Source organism: Pleurodeles waltl, chromosome 10 (assembly GCF_031143425.1).
Source record: "Pleurodeles waltl isolate 20211129_DDA chromosome 10, aPleWal1.hap1.20221129, whole genome shotgun sequence".
Classification (NCBI taxonomy): domain Eukaryota; kingdom Metazoa; phylum Chordata; class Amphibia; order Caudata; family Salamandridae; genus Pleurodeles; species Pleurodeles waltl.
In genome coordinates this window covers 313,431,200-313,446,941 of record NC_090449.1, presented here as the reverse complement: position 1 = coordinate 313,446,941, position 15,742 = coordinate 313,431,200, and the positions used below count along the sequence as shown (strand labels likewise).

The 15,742-nt window shown below is 45.3% G+C and overlaps 1 long non-coding RNA gene across 2 annotated transcripts in view; it reads left to right on the top strand.

The window, feature by feature from the left end:
* The window catches only part of LOC138260755 (uncharacterized), a 64,114-nt gene extending 59,059 nt beyond the window's left edge, over nt 1–5,055 (top strand). The window contains exons 4-5 of one of the 2 annotated variants that reach the window (XR_011198963.1): nt 3,588–3,665; nt 4,524–5,055. This is a non-coding gene — a long non-coding RNA (uncharacterized lncRNA). The remainder of the gene's footprint in view (nt 1–3,587; nt 3,666–4,523) is intronic. The other variant, XR_011198964.1, reaches the window with a different exon arrangement.
* Nucleotides 5,056–15,742: the final 10,687 nt, after the last annotated feature.

Genomic DNA, 15,742 nt, shown 5'->3' with positions numbered 1-15,742 from the left:
CGCAGTTTGAACCCTTCTGGTAGCACACAACTCGAAATTGGGGCCATAAACTGCAACACTCCTGTCATCGATATGGCAGAGGCACTTCTCTTTCGGCTACTTACTACAGCTATATGCTTTGTGAGCCTTCATTCAAGGATGGATCGCTCTGGACCATGTTGTAATCTCTTTGTGGGCTTCTAACCATGCCCATGTCAGGCCCCTCACTTTCATTATTTCGTGGGCTTACCTTTTAAAAATCGATTTATTTCATTTGTGAAAGGCATGCATACGTCATGCCTTTTCCGGTGTTTAGCCCTCCTTGAGCGCACAGGTAAACTACTGAGAACATACGAGGCTGCGTGTTTTCAGCTGGTTTCTGGACTACTTTATCTTTTCATTTCCTGCGCAGTGCGATCTCGCTTGGCAGAAGTCTAGCGCTTTCCATGACGTCGACCCTATTATATGGACAATTGCACTTTTGTTGGTTACATGGATAATTGCACTTATGCCGTAACATGGATAATTGCACTTTTGCCAATAGGTTTCACTGCAAGCGAACTTCTGTTTCCTTTTCAGTGTCTCCTTCAGGCTCATGGCGATCGGCTTGCATATGTTTTACTTTTCAATATTTATGTGGCAAGAAAAGTCGGCTAGGAGTTTACAACACCAACAGCTCTAAAGCGAGCAAACATAAGACCCGTTGCATTGCAAATGGTTGTTTAAGTATATACTGTTTCTTCACCCTTTATGGGGGTCCTCTAATAGCACCACCAGTCCTAGTGGCTCGAGCGAGGCACTGTCAAGATAATTGTTTGCCATCGAAGACGATGCAGTGACAGACAGGACTCAGTCCCCCCTCAATCAGCCTCGGGGTGAACTGTTAAACCAGGGTACATGCTAGTTTAATATAAAGTCACCTGTCTGCGCCAACATCATATTTGAGCTCCAAGCTGTTCTAGTCTTCTGATGGAACCCAAAAAAGCATTATCCCAAAATATAATCTTTAACCAGCCGTTCATGTGAGTGAACAGGTTGCTGCCAGCCATCATCTTCCAATCCAGTTTTAATTGAATTTCCACAGTCAGATTGAATGACAAAAAAACATTTCTGTAAACTGTGCCTCCAAACACAGAAAGCAGTTTTACTCCCTGAATACTGACAATGCTAAGAGGCGTCCCTCTAAAATTTGTTTTACTTTTGCATTAGGTTTATTGACAATTCAATCAACAGTATATCTGAGCATTTTTATTATAAACTACAAAAATTATAATTTACATTTCATTAGTTTCCTGAGCAATTGTGCTTAATGGTGCTCCATGCACCTCCTCTTGAAATCTTTCATTGTTCCTGACACCATGTACACTTTACTTTCACTGGATTGCTGGGGCAGCTGCTGGCAGGAAGAGCTGGTGGGTCAGCACGAGGAGTGGAAGTGGGGGCAATAATTAAAAATATATATATATAACACTTACGTGGCATGCCACAGCGCCTCTGCCGTTCTCACGCTGCCTTGGTGCTTCTGCCCTGCTCCACTCCCCATCCAATTCAGACTCTTCTCTCATGCTGTTACATAGCATGAGAGAAGCGCCTGGATTGGCATGAGGGGGCTGAAATACCGCTCAGTGAGGGAGTGGTAGCCTGGGCCTTGGTCTCCACCCAGCTGTGAAACACAGTCAGGTGGGGAGTTTTATGTTCACTTGCTGACCGGCTAAACCAACATGCACACTAAGGCCCATAGTTCAGAGGGCCTAGCGCCATCCTAACGACACATTAACGTTTTTTTTTTTACACCATTGTATCTTTAGGTAGCTAAAAACGGCATGTCATATTTACAAAGTGGCGCAATGCCTGCATTGCGCCACTTTGTAACCCCTTGCGCCATATTATGTTTGTGGCATGCATAATGTATACAAGGGAGGTGTTCCGGGACTGGGGTGGGGGCTGAAAAAATGGCGCAAAGTAACCTTTGCCTCATTTTTATCGCCATTTTTAATGCCTGCTAAGAGCAGGCGTTAAAGGCAGGCTCCCATTTTTTTCAATGGGCCTCTGGGTGCCTTTCAGGATTAGCATCAACATTTCTGACGCTAATCCTGCAAAGCCCCGGACTAGCGTCAAAAATTATGATGCTAGTACCCCTGACTAGTGCCATGGTGCACCGTATTTTAAATATGGCACACACATGGTGGCATTAGGGGGGGCGCTAAGGGGCTCAAGAAAAGTGACGCTGCACTCAGTTTTATAAATCTGCCCCTTAGAGTGCACCAGGTGGAGAGTTCTAAGTGTGCATGTCTGTTTGGCCAGCCTCAGACGACCAGACAAAATGACATGCACAGTTAGAGTGCACCTAGCACTCATGGTCCCCCCGCCGCAGATGCTGCTGGCCCCGCCCTACCTATGCTTTTATTATCATTTTATTTTTCTGATTCTTTTCAGCAGAGGGGAGGGACTGCCCCTGCTTTTTTTTAATGCAGAACTTGGACATTGCTGTAGCATATCCCAACAAATTTTGGAAGGAATGCTTGAATTAATCTCAGCTGCTGTGAATTACTCAGGACCGCATTACAATTCTTCGTTATTTTGCACACAATGCTACCTCAGTTTGGACTCTGCGATCTGCATATCAGTCTTGACCCTGCTCCAATGAGAACAGCCCAACCGGAACTGTCACTGGAACCAAGTTATACCTGGCTCTTGTGGCCCAACTAGGGTGAAATCGGTCCTGCTTTGCTTGTGTTCTGTCAGGGTGGGCCTGGCTTGGCAGTTCTGGCTGGACTGTTCCCATTAGAGTGGGTAAATACTGATTTGAATATAGCTGGGTCCAGACTGAGGGGGTACAGTGTGCAAAATAAGGATGGGCTGGGAAAACGACACAGGTAATTATCAGTGGATGAGATTAATTCAAGCATTCCATCCACCACTTTACTCATACCACCTAACACCACCTGGACAGTCTGTAAAACAAAATTGATGAATGATGTGTGCTTGTGGTACCACTTGCTTATGAAACTGAAGTAAGCAAATGAGGCTTCACAACTGAGAGGGTTCTGTGGTTGATATCTCTGAGAGTGTGTCTGGGGACTGCTATGTCCTCATAAGATTGTTCAGGGAAATCAGCCTTTTACTCATAAGATTGTTCTGGTACGTATAAGATCTGGGATGATGGTAGTGTTACACTGTAGCCAATCGGTTCTAACTCATCCTTCATGGCAGAAGAGAAAGTCTCTATAGTTTATTGGGAAAGTTATGGATTATGAGATCATATAAAAACAGTGGCACAGTAAATGTGGCATGGGCCCTGATGCAAGCAAGGAAATTGACCCCCCCCTTCCCCATGGTGAAGTGGGCCAGTCACACCTGTTCTCCACTGCCAATGCTTCTGTGACACAACTGAATGTTACACCCCTGATAGAACACGGACATTAAGCCTTTATGTAATTCGATGTCTCTTGCCATTCACTTTTAAGTCTCCCTTCAATAAATTACGGAGCTTCTTCTTACAGTCTAGTCTTAACGGAATTTGGTGTAAATTATCATCTACTCTATTGGATGCCCTGCACGTGAAAACCTATAGCAATGTGTTCAAACTCCACCCAAATATATCACAGGTGCAGATTGGCCTCAGGTCTGGACTCGTCAAGCAAGACCTCTTTCGTCAAGGCACTTTCATCAAACTTTTTAAAAAGGTAAGCGACCTACCATCGAACATGCTGGTTGGTATGGTCAGGAATTAGCATGGAGAAAGAACGTAACTCATAGTCATTTTATTCAGCAAAATGTCTGTCCAATTTAAACTTGAACCAACTGTGGAAAATCTCAAAGCCCCACTTTTGTTTAAAAGATATATGATAATTAACATCAGCTGTATCTGGAAACGCATTTTCCAATGAGGGGGCCCGCGGAGAGAGAGACTCGCTCTAGTCTCTCCGCGGGTCTGTTCGGGACGGCAGGAAGTGGCGCGGGTGCGCCAGGATTGGTGGACAGGTAAGTGGGGGTGGGTTTAGGATTTAGGTTAAAAGGGGGTGGAGGGGTGGGGTCGGCCTCTTTCCGGGCCGACCATAGAGGGAGGAAGGCGATTGACCACCCACCCGCCCTGAAGAGAAGGAAGGCAGTGGGGAAAGGGTTTTTTAGGGGAAGGGCGAGATTAAGCAGGTCAAGGAAAGGGTTTGACGTCAGTTAGGACAGGTGTGGTTCACAAGGGTTGGCAGGAAATGGGGGGGAGAGCCAGATGCGGGCTTGTCCCCCCTTCCAAGAGGAAAAATTAGGTGAAGGATCAGAATTGGGGGGTGGAATGTCAACAAAAAAGGAGGGCATGAAAGGAATACGGGAGTGTCTAGGGGAGGAGATTTGAAGAGAGCCATTGGAAGAGAAGGAAGGGCATAAGGAAGCTTTTAAGTTAAAGTTGGGCAAGAGGGATTTCATACAGTTAAAAGTTATTGATGTTTATGTTAAATCCTGTCCTAAATAAATGACCTTTTACATTAGACATGAGTGTCAATGTATGTGTGTCCCGATTTACATCAAGTTGTATTTTCCTCTTACAGGTGCAGGATTGTCCAACCGAGGATTTCTTTCAGTGGTGGAAACTAACTTGGTCAATGCAATTTTAATGTTTTTGTGGATATAAAGTTGAACTGAAACGTGGTTACATTTCGGATTATACAATGGAGGCCCGAATTATTCAAAAAGGGATACTTCAATAATTGTAACCGCTATTGCTTTTTTACACAGTTTATAACACAGACAGCAAAGTTTACTAGCCTGGCAGAAAGCTGAAACTAAATGAAGCGTTGCTGTCCCTCAGGTTCTTAATTTAAAGCTGCTTAAAGAGACAATTTGCACAGACCATATAATTGTTTTTATGAATTTGTCTTAATTGGTTGTTGATATGGGCATTTTGATAATTTTATAGTGAAATCATATGCTTATACGATGTTTTAATTAACTGAAGAAGTCAATTGAAATTATAAATTACTGTGTCACTTGCAATAGACTGAGAGTGTTCTTCTGTATGCTCCTTCACCATCTTTGAGGAGACGAATTTCTTTGATGAAACCAATATGGATCATTCCAAAGCACAGATCCACTAGTAGACATGATAAGCATCCAAACATTAGACAATGTGGAGTATGGGCAGTAGATCCATTCTTTCTATAATTACAATTATGATTTTTTAAATGTATTTCACTTGTAGAGTGCCAAGTATATATTGAACAGTGGTTCTGTTCAATAAACTTTGACATCCTCTGTTTTGATACAGTGTAATTTCGAAAAAATGTTTAATTAAATAGCGCTTGTAATTAGGTTTTTGATCAGAGTGATTCTAAAGGCCAGGCCCTACTGTGTGTAGTATTTTTCCTACATGCTTCTGGGTACCTTGGCAGCAGAGACGTTTTAGGTCCTGGGCAAAGTGAGCAATTGCTGAGTACCCCATCTACAAAGCTCCCCGCAAAAGTGATTTTTCTCTCTATATCACCTTTATTTCTATAGCTCAACATCTTTCCCTCTGTATGCCTACTTCTTTCTCAGGCTGTGTCTCTCTTTGACCAGTGCCACCTCAGGAATTTTGGAGCCACATCCAAGAACCTTATCAGCTCTTTTTGTCTAACCGCTCTCTGAAAATGTAACGTATGATTCAATACTGTTTGGAATCATGCGTGCTTGAAATATTAAAAATTGTTATTAAATTTCAAAGTATGAAGATCAATTCCAAGATGAACTATCCAACCATCCAATCTGGCGGCCTACCAGATGCACTCCTGGCATGACTTCAACAACAAATGTAGAAGTATGCTTACATTTTAGCTCTCTCAAGTGAATTTCAACATTCTCAATCTAGTATTCAAGTGTCTCCACGATTTGGCATCAAGCTAGTTAGCAAAGGCCGCATAGCGTTTCTGCGGATGCCACTACACTTCAGCAGTCATGTCCTGCTGGTGGCCCTTCTTTCCATGTGTGAATCACACACTAACAGCTGGTTCTCGATGCTGAGACCTGTCCTCTGATATCGCCTCGCATTTCACCTCTGGATAAAAAACACTCTTTGCTGCCCATCTGGAAAGCACTGAAGAGGTTCCTTTGCTATATTTTTCTCAATGCTGGTTCTTAATGGCGATATATGTTTAGATGAGTGGTGAGCACAATGTATATAAATCAATCAAAAAATAAATAAATAAATACATGAGTTGACAGCTTTTACCTTGGCTGAATCAATGCATCAAATATATTTTGGTGGCAAGTAGGCAAAATGGCAGGTGCAAATCAATAGCACTCCTGTACTCTCTCGAAAGATCCTGTCTCATTCAATATCTAGAGTCCACTTTGTTAATACCCATTTGTTGTTTTCTGTCCCACCTATCAGGAGGTCCTCAGTGTAGAAAGGCGAGGTGCGCGGCTGTCACGCCTAATAGCGAGGCGCTGTTTTTGCGCTCAGACAGACTGCAACGCTGCTTTGGTATTAACAAGTGCTAAAAGACCACCAGGGTGTAACACCACTTTTTATGAGCGAGCACAAAGCGCTCCATCCATAAAGTAATCTCTCTTTGGGCTTCAAACCACGCCCAGGTCACGTCAGTCTCTTTCATTGGTTCCTGGGCTTGCTCTTTAAAATCTGCTTGCTTTCATTTGTGAAACGCATGCCTACGTCATGCCTTTTCCGGTGTTTAGCCCCCCTACACAGCACCGGTAAACTACTAGAAACCTACAAGGCTTGATGTTTTGGGCCTGGTTTCTGGACTACTTTATTTGTTCATTTTCCCCGCAGCGCGATTGCGTTGGGGTTTACATAGCATGATCGCACTCTGTTTTTTTCGTTTTCTATTTCAGCGAGATCGCGCTTTATTTTACATAGCGCGATCGCGCTGTTTTTTTTTTCTTTTAATTTGTATGGCAAGAAAAGTTAGGTTAGGAGTTTACAACGCAAATAGCTCCAACTCGAGCAAATGCGAGCCCCATTGCTTTGAAAATGCTTGTTTTTATAGCCTCCACTCCGGACACCATATGTCATCATGGAGTGGGCAATAAAGTATAGGAGATCCCTGGTGGCTCTCTAAACTCAGCTGGGGGCTCCGAGGTCATGCCTCAGACCTTTTGGTGCATCATAGGGTCTGGGCCTGCGGCCTGGACTGAGGCCCGAATGTCCAACTGAAGCGCCGCTGCCCTGGAGAAGCAATCAAGAGGTCGGCACAGTTGACTCGAATTCCGCTACCTCAACTGATCGGGAGACATTTCTGCATTAATCCACTTAATGTACGGATTTGTTTGCCCCTGTGGCTGTGCCGGGACTGCTGGGAAGGCAGCGGGTGCACGGAACCCTGCCCACCAGAAAACCTGAGACTGTGCACCAGTCCGCTTCGAGTGTGAGCCCTCCTTTACTCTGGGGCCGCATCAGGGCAGCTGAAGAGATGACGGTGGCGTGAGCTACGGAAGTCAGATGACCCGGGGCCCCACACCCAAATACACCTCATCTGAGACCTTGACAAGGCAAGCTGGAGCAGATGCGGCGGTGCCCGGTCCTGGCCCAATTTAATAATAATATCGCACGATCGGAGTGACGGCCCTGGGATTGCCTCAGGAGCTGGGTGCCCGAGGTTGGCTCCAGTTCCTGGTTGATCATCTTTTTTGCTGTGCAAATGGGCGGACCACCCCTACTATAAAGGTGAGGAGTGGGGGGGGGCATGCTACAAATTAAACTCCTGCAATACTCAGCAGCAGAGTGACCCACATGGACAGGAAAAAATCCTCCTTGAGACATTATAGCTCTGGACCTCGGTCAATTAGAGCCTGCACGCACTACCTCACCTCTGCTCACCCAGTGACTGTGCACCTGGCCAGACCCTTACATTTTTTGCACGTAATAATATATTGAAATTTGCCCCCCTTTCTGTTTCTATCATCCGCTGCTGATTGGGGTAGAGATCCCTGTGCACCCACCCCATCCTCTTTACTGCAGTGTCCCTTTAACATCTATTTTCTACTGTTGGGGGAGCCCCAACCCCATTGCTTTTTGGCGGCTTGGTGCACGGCCGCGTTGGTGGAGCCGGGGATTGGAAACCGACAGGGCCTCGGCAGACCCACACAGACTTCATTAAACCACACCTTTCATCCTTTAAGATACCACAAGTCTGATCGCCTCACCACCCATTTCCCTCCACATCTGCACCTGACAACTTTGGCAGTCCACCCTATCTAATCCTTGGTTTGACCAACCAACTGCTCGTCCTGCACCATTTGGGACAAGCGGGGCGTGAAGGAGGGGTGGCGCCCTCTGGAACCCATTGTCTGTCAATCCACCACAGACATATATTGGATACTAATATTCCTCTCTCCTACCTCTTCCTTCTCGTACAGAAGGGGATCTCGGGACAGGGCACACATGGGAACACTTTCAGTCGCGCTTCTCTGAACTTTGATCATCATGGGCAAAGATAAACCGCCCACTTCCTCTTCTCAGTCCAAGATGGACAGATTTACCACCAATGCTTCAGACCTCCTCAAGAAATCACCAGATGGAGACCCTAGCCAGATGCTACCAACCTCATCCAACCTACCATGTATTCTACAGGCTATCCAAACATCACAGGAGGTCCTCGAAGCTAAGATAGGAGAAGTTGGTGTGGCGGTTGGGTTTGCTTCGTCAAGACCGCTGCTCAGTCACCAGCTTCGTATCCTAGGTCAAACAATGTGAGGATGATTCCTCGGACCTCAGCCAAGGAGGAGGACTCAGAAAACCTCTCAACATTAATCTTGGCTTGTTTTGGGGTTCAAAGAGCACACCCAGCACTGATGTAGCATCCTCCCCCCCGGGCTCCGCCACGTCCAACAATCACCAAGATCTTGAATTTGTGGGACCAGGATGCAGTCCTTAAAGGGGCTGGAAATCACACCTAGCTCATGTACCAATCCAACCAAAATTATGATTTTCCCAGACTATACTAAAGCTACGCAAGCCCAAAGGAAATCTTATGATGTAGTCAAGCAACAGCTCAGAGAGATGTCCATCCCTTACGCCCTACTATTCCCTGCTAGACTCCGTGTGGTGCACAACTCTAAATCCTATTTCTTCGATACTCTGAACAACGTTCACTCAGAAATAACAACACGCCACAGGAGGATTCCCCGAACTGGCCACACTGCCCAGAAACCAAATGGTGCATGCTCCAGGTTCCACCACCATTCCAAACACAGAAATAATAATAAAGAGAGGGACCAATCACATGGGACCCCATGGTCCGATGACCATGACTCCTGCTGTGAACTGCCAAGTAACTCTCTCTTTGCAAGTTCTCAGGCCTCATTGGGAGAGGGGGTGGTGATGACCAGAACAACTGCGCATCTCACATTGGGATCCTTGGCAGACTGAACAAGATACACAAATAAACCATGAGAATCACTCCAGACCCAGGGTGCACTTGTAAAGATGCACTGTATCCTTTTGCTTATATCCTTCGAATTAAGGGAGATGAACAATCAAATGTACAATCAAATGCCTCAAGTTCTAATATTGTTTGTTTACTTGGGAGTTAAATGAGTAACAGATGCTTCAAGGGTGGAAGTGTTGGGTGGGGGGGAGTTGTTGGTTTTCTTTAGGGATCAAATTTGGTTTGTCTTTATTGTATGCATTTGTTTTTCACCAGCAGTCAGGCATGCTTCTCTACTCCCCTTACAGGCCAAGAAAGAGTCCACCTTTCTTGCCCCAGTTGGGTATGCTCGTTCATTACACCTCGGCCCTGTGATTAAACTAATGCTTATTTCCTGAAACTTTAAAGGTCTTTTAGACTTAAATCCCTCCAACGTCTCTATCCAGCGGTGGTCCTCCTACAGAAAACCCACCTTCTAGGAAGCAATGTTCCTTCATAGGTAGATATGCATATACTAAGTCTTCCACTCAAGCTTCGCCAGAGGCTCAAGAGATGTGGTGATTCTGCTCAACAAAACTCTCCCCTTTGCAAACATCCAAACATTCCATGACCCTCTTTGTAGATATGTGGGGGTGACAGGCACACTAGAGGGACCCCCTCTTACACTTTTTTTTTAGAATATACATTGCCCCCCCAGGTTCACAAACAAACCTTGCAGGCCATCACTCAGGTAATAACGTCACTTCCACAGTGTGTCTTCCTTGTAGGGGAGATTTCAACACAGTGGCAGACGCAATATTGTATGTTTCTGGACCTCCTATCTGAGAACGCTGCACTCACTCTAAAATGCTCACGACCTGGTGGGACTCTTTAGGGTCGCAGTGATGCATGGAGAGCCTGGAATCCTAGAAGTGCTGCATACTCACCCACCTCCGCTTCACACCACACTATGCTCCATTATTCTCCCAGCCACTGAGCTCCTGGCTATGACAGGAGCAACTATGCTGCTCGGGGGAATCTCGCCCACTCCCCACAACTCCTCCACTGGGGTTTCTCTGTCCTGCATAGGCGGCCCACGTGGCGCCTTAACGCATGGTTCCTCACTGATTAACAGCTAACCACTCATATGGGGAACAAACCTAAGTTGTACTTTGACTCCAACGATGGGACAGTTGAGAACGCAGGTACTGCATGGGCAGTGAGTAAGCCAACAATTCAGGGTGCAGCGAAACAATACTTGGGACAAAAAGAGAAAGAATGCCAACACAGTACGACTGACTTGGAAGCGCGAATACTATGCACTGCCACAGAGATCGCCCTTTCCCTTACCGAAACAGTCACCCGTCAGCTAGACCTCGACAAACCGGCTTTCTGGCAACTCTTCTTCCATGAGGCCTGCCAATGTTTGAATAGCATCTATCCAACGGGTGCATGAGCAATAAGAGAAAAGTGGTGTCCTTCTCTACTGGATAGCGGCTAAAAGGCTTGAAACACGTTTCATACCTGAGGTGAGAACTAGATTGGGTGAATGGGTAGCTTTCACACAACATATAGCAGCCACTTTTGTGGCTCATTATCATGACTTAGATGCCTGACACCCTCCCTTCCCAGCAGAGCATACCCAGCCACTCTTAGCGGACATCCACCTCCCGGCTCTCATCTGAGGACAAACCCGGGACAAACCCATTATGATTCAGGAGATTCATGGGGTTATGCATGACCTGAAATCTGGGAAAACGCCAGGCCCGGATGGGCTTCCCTTAGAATATTATTTAACCCTCTGTGACACACTGTCTCCCTACCTGCTCAGTTTCTATAATGAGGCAACGCAAAAGGGGGAGTTCCCCAGGACCTGGACCTGGCAATCATAGTCATCCATTTTAATATTGACCCTCCCACTGAAGATTGTGGGGCATACCCCCATATCCCTTATCAACAAAGACATTAAAATATTCATTAATCTCATAGCCACCTGTCTTCAGACAGTTGTTACTTCCCTAATTCATCCAGCTTGATGTGGCTTCATGTCTAACCCTAGCACGGAACACTTTATACGCCGTCTTCATGTTGCCCTTGCCCACAGACATAAACTTTTAGCAGATCTGGCCCTCCTCTTTGTCAGCTTTGAAAAGGCGTTTGACACCCTGGACTGGGATTACCTGGGACAGGTTCTTGAACGGATGGGATTTTGGCCTAGGTTCAGCAGATTGAGACCTCTTCTATACTCACATCCACATGTTCTCATTAATGGGGTATTGTCAGCCTCCTTCCGCATCAAGCATGGAACCCGTCAGGGTTGCCCCCTCCTCTTTGCCGTGGCTATAGAGCCTATGGGGAGGTTGGTCATCTGCGACACTCAGATACAGGTGTGGAATTGGCAAAACTCTCTAGAGGACAGTATTGCACTCTATGCAACAATGTTTTGCTTTATTGGGTGGAGCCTGCCAAAATGGGCCCACGAGCCCTAGACCTTCTTTGATTATTTGTTGAGGCCTCTGGCCTCCATCTGAATGCAGACAAATCCCTCCTGGTCCCATTACGGGGTGACAATGCTTTGTGGGGATGGCAAAAGAACATTGCTGTGCGTCACCTAAATTTTAAATACCTAGGGTTCCACATTTCTGCAATGCCTGAAAAAGTCCACATTCTCAACTTAACATCCCTCATACAGAAGACCAAACAAAGTTTGGCTGCATGGCACTTCCACTTAACTTAGTTTGTCAGAGTTGCTCTGGCCAAGATGACGATGCTCCCCTATTTCTATAAACTCTCCAGAACTATCCACACTGCATTCCTGTATCTTGGTTTCATGAAGTGGCAGTGCTACTTTGCTCTTTCTTTGTCAGGGATGTCCCCTAGAACTGCTCATGCCACGTGTCAGAGGTTGGTTTATGATGGTGGGATCACCACTGTGGACATCCAGTTTTATTACTGGGCATCCTACCTGCTGGTGGTAAACGACTGGCTGACAGTTGGTTGGAACTACCCCACACAGTGCTTGGAACTTGATGATTTCAGGTTGGACGGCGTGCTTGACCATCTATATAGTTGTCCAATACACCAGACACTTCTCGCGATTACCAGAATAATCTGTTTGATTTGGAGGAGGGTCCTCCATCTTATGGGCTGGGAGGATTGCCTGATGGGTCAAACCCCCCCTCTGGCGGGGTCAGTGACTGTTGCAGGTGTCCACACTGGAGGGCTTTCATAAATGAAATTGAATTGGGTGTTACAACTTTAGCTGACTTGTGGTGTGGCTCGTCTATATGCTCATTCGCCGACCTTCAAGCTCAATTCTTCCTATGGCATATATGATTCCATAAATATCTTCAAGTGGGACGTGCCTTGGGTTGTTATTTCCCACACCTCCAAGAAGTACCAGAATTCAACCCTCTCAAAATAAAACTGCTGATGGGGGAACTGGGGAGGGGCAGGATATCCCAACTATAATGTACTCTGATCACTAATGCTCCTGAAACGCTTGAACGCTTTAGTCAGACTTGGGAGGATTGGATTGGGGAACTTGATGAAGTGGACTGGTGGGAGGCTTGCATGGCCCCAGAGGAACTGGAGATCCCGGCCCACCTACGTTTAATACAACTACACAATCTCCATTATACATACATGTCTCTTTTATGTCTCCACTCAACTAATCTTGTCCCTGATTCCAACTGTGGGAGGTGGGGCACCCCTCACGCCAACTTCTTCCACATAGTATGGCAATGTTCCTCCATTTCTAGATAGTGGTCTGCAATTGAACGGACACTGTCAGTGGTCCTGGATGTCTCTGTGCAGCTATCTCCCAAACTGGCTCTGTTAGGGGTGTTGGGGGACACGGTTGGTCATCGGGTTGATAGAGCCCTGGTGGGTATTGCAACTTTAGTGGCTAAGAGAGATATCGCCATAGTGTGGAGGGCCTCAAGGCCTCTGTGGATGACTCAATGGCATGTAGGATTGACTGGTGTGCCAAGCAAGAAGAACCTATCTATAAAACCTAAGAGTGCCCGAAGAAATTTGTGAAAATTTGGAGCAAATGGTGGTAATATTTTGGACTAGACATTTGATCGTTAAATGCCTATTGTATGGATGTGTGTGTAAGTGGGGAAGAGACACAAAAGAGAGAGATACCAAAGGAAGATATCAGGTACTGTACAAATGCAATGTTTCTCACAATTTTCCCACTCTTTCATGCCATGCCTTCTTCTTACCTACCTTGAAAATAAATAAAAATCATTTATCAAAAAACTATATTTTGGTGTACTACTAGAACAACAACATTTTCACATTGACCTACAAAAATAGTGAATCCAGAATATCAGCTGCCACTCTAATGTTAAGGTATTATATACAGGTCTGCTCCGATTTACAATTCTTAACTCCACATCTACACGCAATGAAGAAATATCTGTCCTCAAGGTATGCACATGTGATGTTAAGAATATTAATTACCTCTCCGATTTTACCTTAATGATATAGTAGTAGCTGATACACTGAAGTCAATATTTCTTAGTATCAACATATATGGGATGGATAATCTGAGATACACCTGTTTTTGACACATTGCACCTAAGTGTATGCAGCATGTGCATCCTAATTTTCAAAAGATTCCAGCACACAACAACTCTATGAAGTGCCTTCAGATGTCATTTACGTCTGCTGGGGCTGATGAGATTTTTCAGTGAATGATGTGTAATTCATCACTCAGATATGGCAAAAGATGGTATCACAATATTACTTATAAGAACTTGTGCAACTGTAGAGGTTAAGTGGTATTGCTCAGTTTATTACTTCTTCCTGGTTAGAGTCATTGGGATACGAATTTAGTCATTAGCACCTCAATGCTAGCTTGGTTCTGTGACAATCACTTTTTTGCTGGTGTTTGCACTCTAATTCCCCTGTTGAAGAATTATATTTTCATAGTGCCTTTTCCACGGTTTTGGTTCTTGTGAAGTTAGGGCCCAAATTTACTATAGGTAAGCACCTGCGCTCAGGCAGCATTAAGCTATGGAGTGAGGTTCAAAGTGACGGACATCAGTGTGAATCAACGTTCTCACATAAAGGCTACTTTTTGCAGGAAATTGACATGGCTGTTATGCCAAAAATGCTTTGGGTTGTGCAGGATCAGCCACTCTGCTAATGTATATTGTAGAAAATTGGGTCACTGATTGAGGGGGGTGAAACCCGATTCAAGCAGCAATTACAATTCTGGTCAATATGAAACACAAGCAAACCCCAAATTAAACTATGCTTAACCCTCTGGTAGCTTGGCACAAAGGAGTCAGGCTATGTATGAAGTATTTATGCATCACTTCAATTAGTGATAAAGTGAAAATGCAACACAAGGAAAATCCCACAACAATTTAGAAAAATAGAGTAAAATTTAATAAATTATTTGAAACTGAAACACCAAAAATCCAATCTGTAGAACTTCAGATATAAAATTTTAAAGATTTAAGTGAAAAAGCCACCAATTGTAGTTATGTGGTTGCAATGGACCAGGACAAAGTTGCAAATTCAGGCCAGCTGTGATGGAGCGTTGGGCAGATACAGAAACTAAGGGCCTGATTTAGATCTTGGCAGATGAAGTTACTCAGTTACAAAAGTAACAGATATCCCATCCGTCGTCTTATGATTCATTTATATCCTTTGGAAATTGTAGTATGGCAGACAGAATAACCTTCTCTTTATATCATTTGGAAATTGTAATGCAGTGGACAGAATAACCATCATGTTTGTGACAGAGTAACCCACTCACCAAGAGCTAAACCAGGCCCTATGTTACCCCCACTGACATAGAACCTTAAACCCTGCTTGAGGAGCCTTGCAAGATCCTGCGCCAAGGATGCATTGAGCAGCAGTCGTCTGAGAGGCTGTAGGCTGCATGGCCCGTGTCAGAGATACATTGCGCAGCTGCGGTCCAATGAGGCTTTAAACGGGGCTTGCAATGTGAGTTCCAGTGTTTTCAAGAATGCGTTTGATGAGGGCTTGCGATGTTGAGGCTTGCACCAAGGATGTGTCGCACAGTAGCAATTCCAAGAGCAGTGGGCTGTGAAGCAAGGTCCTGCACCAGGAAGGCAGTGCAAAGTGGCAGTTCCGATGCGGAGCTGCGAGGAGATGTGTCACCCTGCATGGGCTCTGCTCAAAATTTCACAGCTGGGTTGGCAGAACACCTTAAGGTCTACTTCCAATACCCAGGACTGGGTTGGCACCACTTAGGGGTTAAGACTCACAGCAGACAGAGTCCATGAGCTGAATTCAAGGAGGTTGGAGCCTTTTCTGTCCCTGAGGCTGTAATCAGGAGGCCAGCCAACTAGTCCTTGGAGTCACTCTGGTGGTCCTTGGTTCAAGATGCAGCTCCAGTCCTTCTCACACAGGCAGCAGGGAAGCAGAGTAGTAGTACTTTC